The sequence below is a fragment of the Arachis ipaensis genome, chromosome B7 (genome assembly GCF_059453495.1).
Source record: "Arachis ipaensis isolate K30076 ecotype BB chromosome B7, ASM5945349v1, whole genome shotgun sequence".
Taxonomy (NCBI): domain Eukaryota; kingdom Viridiplantae; phylum Streptophyta; class Magnoliopsida; order Fabales; family Fabaceae; genus Arachis; species Arachis ipaensis.
In genome coordinates this window covers 76,753,676-76,758,320 of record NC_142442.1, presented here as the reverse complement: position 1 = coordinate 76,758,320, position 4,645 = coordinate 76,753,676, and the positions used below count along the sequence as shown (strand labels likewise).

Below are 4,645 nucleotides of genomic sequence, written 5' to 3'. Positions count from 1 at the left end.
CCCACGCGTACGCGTCGTTCAACATTTTGGCACTTGTGACGCGTACGCATCACCTCCGCATACGCGTCATCTTCAGCACTCTCCAGGAGAGTGCAGCATTTGTGCCAAGAGTGCTCTCCCACGCGCACGCATCATCCACGCGTACGCATGCTTGTTAAAAAATGTTGCTCTCACGCGTACGCGTCGCTCACGCATACGCGCGATCTTCAAAATATCACCTTCATGCGTACGCGTCACCCACGCGTACGCGTCGCCAGCTAAATTTTCCCAATTCCGTATCGCAGGCGCTCTTTGTTGAAGAACGTAGCGCTGTGGTAAAGAAAGCGTAGCGCCAAGGATTATGCTGTAGGAGAACGTAGCATTCTGAAAGCTCAAGCGAGCGTAGCGCTATTGGCTGTGAGGTGTTCTTGAAGGACATTTGGTGCTCTTCTCCCCTGTCATAATCACAAAACAAAATAGCAATACATCAAAGCTCTGTCTCTTGAGCAACTAACTTTAGATAACTCACTCATTCATACTTTTCTTGAATTGTCCGCATGAAATTGAATAAAATTGACGTAGTTCTTAACATATCAATGTATGATGAGAGAATCCATCTAAGTGCTTGTTTATTTTGATTAAAATGCATGAAACTAAACTAAAACAAATTAAACTAACTAGCTAATCTAGCTAAAATGCGAATGCATCACAAAGCAACCATAAATGTCAGAGAACAACCTAGAATATTACAATGAAAATAGTTCAAAGGTCCACAGGTCAGACCGCATCAACACATAATCGAAAAAGCAATAAAATGAGAGGTCATAAGGGATCCAACTTCGCTTCCGTCACCGCATCTTGAGGAGATGGAGGAATAACCGAAATAGGAACGGCCCCGACGACACAATCTAGACCATTCAGGATCTCCACATCAGGGTCAGCCTCAGATCAGGTAGCTTCAGCAGAAGGGGCCACAGAAGCTTTGGCCTTCGAGTCAGGAGCAGGAGTCTTGTCATCATCAAGGGCCAGTTGATAAACCCCATTTGTAGGGTTTATCTTGTGCTTAATTTAGGGGATTTTATGATCTTTTACCCACATTTATCCAATGAAATAGCATGGTTTTATAACTTCTCCTTTAATTGTGCTTAAGAGTGAAAACATGCTTTTTAGGTCTTACAATAGTTAAATTTAATTTATCTTGATTCCATTAGGTGCCTTGATATGTTTGTTAAGTGATTTCAGATTTAGGAGGCAAGGATTGGATCAAGGGAATGAAGGAAAAGCATGTAAAAGTGGAGAACTCATGAAGAAATGAAGGAATCGCAAAAGCTGTCAAGCCGACCTCTTCGCACTCAATCGACAATAACTTGAGCTTCAGAGGTCCAAATGATGCGGTTCCAGTTGCGTTGGAAAGCTAACATCCATGGCTTCGAAATGATATAAGGGGCATGCACATGCATAGTATGCATACACACCGATGGTGCCTAATAAACCACTATTTTATGGTTTATAATGTGTTTAATTGTGTGGTTTTATCATGATCTTTACCCACTTATTCATATGATTAGCATGCATTTATATTTCCTTCCTAAAATTATTACATGATTGAAAACTTGCTTCCTAGAGAATTTTAATTATGTATTTTAATTCTCCTTTATTCCATTCGATTAAGTATTTCAGGCTTTACAGGGCATGAATGAGTTGGAGATTGGAAAGGAAGCTTGCAAAAAATGGAAGGAACACAAGAAATTAAGGAGATGACCAGCGAGAAGTGACACGGCCGCATGGCTCACGCAACCGCACGGAAGAGAGGAAATCACAGTGACGCGGTCGCATGGCTCACGCGACCGCGCGGATTGGAATAGCACAAGTGACGCGGAGGCGTGGACGACACGCCCACGTGGCAAAGCAAAACGCCGCATGACGCGTCCTCATGAATGACGCGATCGTATGACATGCGCGATCTGCATAATCTGCAGAATTTGCTGGGGCCGATTTTGGGCCCTGTTTTGACCCAGTTTTCGGCCCGGAAAAGCCGACTAGAGCCAGAGGACATGCAGAAACCAAAGACAACATTCATTCTACACAATTTTTAGTTTTTAGATCTAGTTTTACTCCTCCTCTAGGCTTTCTTTCTACACATTCATAGTTCTTAGGATTTTTATTTCAATTGCTCTTTGCATTGGGATATTGAGAAGAGTTATTACCTCATCAAGACTTCGTCATTCTAGTTCGTTTTCTTTACTTGGATTTACTCTTCCATGTCCTTTAATTTACTCAATTTTACTATTGGATTATTTTAGAATTTATTAATACAAGAGTTACTTTTATTTTTAATTAATTTCTTTGAGTTTTATTTATCATGTCTTTCTTTAATTCCCTTTCCTATGTTACGAGTTCTACATTCACAATGAGCGAGTAGTTCCTTGACTTGATGGGGAGTTGATTGAAAGGAACCCTTGAGTTAGAATGTTCAAAGGAGAAATTGTAATTGGGTTTATTGTTGGATGGCTCTCTAGTCACTAACGCCAATCCTTCCAAGTAAGCGGATTGGGACTTGTGAGTAGAAACATCATTCCAACTAGTTTGACTTTCCCTTATTTAGTAAGGGATAACTAAACAGAACGATCTTCAATTATCAATTAATCTTGAGAGTACTGCAACAAGAATAGGGCTTCCAACTAATCTACTCCCAGTCAAGGCTTTTATTTAAATTACTTAATTTCTCCAATTTAATTTCCTGTTTATTCAACTCAAACTTTTTCTGAAAATATTTGATTAATAAAATAGCACACCTTTCTGCAACTCGTTGGGAGACGACCTGGGATTCATACTCCCCATATTTTAAATTTTAATTTTTGTGACAACCTTTCTAAATTGATAAGCGAATTTCTGGTTGGTTAAGAACTATACTTGCAACGCACGACTTATATCAATTCTTAATTAGCCAATTTCTGCCACGTCAATTTTTGGCGCCATTGCCAGGGAGTTGCAATAGAGTGCTAAAGTTATTAATTAGATTTTATTTATTTGTATTTTATTTTATCTTGCTACCATGAGCTGCTTGTTTCTTTCATTAGATGACACGTTCACTTCCTGATCCAAACTTGCTAGTATTCGATCTTGAGATTGAAAGAACTATTTCACGAATAAGGCAAGCTCGGCGTCGGTTAGTCCTCTCTGAGGGCGGATCTGAAACCTCACTTGAGAAAGAAACCAGCCCCCGTTCTACTGATTTGGTTGATTTACGTGCAGGTAATATGGCAGCAGCTAGGAGAGTTACTATCCAGGAGGCTGGAGCCCCTGATTTTACAATGCAACCATTTCAAGCACATCACCCAGCGGTGACTACAGACTTTGAAATAAAGACCGCACTGCTCAATTTGATGCCCAAGTTTCATGGCTTGCCTGCTCAAGAGCCTATCAAGCACCTGAGAGATTTTCAAGCAGCCTGTTCTACCGTCAGGCATTATGGTGCAGATGAAACTTCAATTTTACTGAAAGCTTTCCCGTTTTGTCTTGAGGGGAAGGCAAGAGAGTGGTACTACACTCAACCAGCAGCAACTTTATCCAACTGGGATACACTGAGAAGAGAATTCTTGGAAAAATTCTTTCCAGCCAAAGTTACTGATAAACTGAGGAAAGACATTTCCATGATTGTTCAGGATGAATCTGAGACTCTCTATGAATACTGGGAGCGCTTCAATAATCTTCTGGAAGCATGCCCCCACCATATGATTGACAAGATAGTATTACTCGGTTACGTCACACAAGGCATGAGGCCCCAAGATAAGACCACATTGGAAAGTGCTAGCAATGGGTCTATGAAAAAGTACAAGACCACTGACGAGGCATGGCAATTGATCAGTGACTTAGCTGAATCTACTCGAAATCACAGGCAGAAACAAGGCCGTTCAAAAGCCGTTGCAGAAGTATCCTCTAGTAGAGAGACTGCTGCTTTGACTCAGAGTATTTGTGAAATGACCAACTTGCTTAAGCATATGCAATTGAATCAACAACAAGTTCAGCAAGCTCAACCCTCTCCACCACAGCAAAACCAACAGTTACTCCCACAGAGAGTTTGCAAAATCTGTGCTGATTATAGCCACTATACTGATGAGTGTCCGCAGCTCCAGCAAGAAGACAACACCTAGCAGCCACTCATAACATCTATGACCGCCCCAACCAAGGGTACAATCAAGGTGGCAACTACAACCATGGATGGCAGGACAATTCTAACCAGAATTGGAGGGACAACAACAACAACTGAGGAGGCAGAGACAATCAGGGAAATCAGAGGTGGAATAATAACAACAATAGGCAGCAGAACCAGAATCAGCCTTACAGAGCACCTCACCTGAGACAGTCCCAAGGACCATAGAATACCCAACAGTAGACCTCTCAAATTACTTATCCTTCCTCATCTTCTAATGATGATTTACTACAATCCATTGATCCGAGACAACAGACCATGGAAAATAACATTAATGCCACTCTAAATGGTCTGAACGCTACTCTACAAGCTCTTGTCTCACAGATTGGATCAATGAATAACTCCAATAACCAACCTTTGAGCTCCAGTAGAATCCCCTCTCAACCATTACCCAATCCCAAGGGTGGCATTAATACCATCACCCTGAGGTCCGGAACCACACTTCAGGAGAGG

General features: G+C 41.5%; 1 non-coding gene across 1 annotated transcript; it reads right to left on the bottom strand.

Annotated features, from left to right (window-relative positions):
• Positions 1-3,611: 3,611 nt before the first annotated feature.
• Positions 3,612-3,719, bottom strand: LOC148553044 (small nucleolar RNA R71). The gene has a single exon (XR_015893413.1). It is a non-coding gene; the product is annotated as a small nucleolar RNA R71 (small nucleolar RNA).
• Between the last annotated feature and the right edge of the window lie 926 nt (positions 3,720-4,645).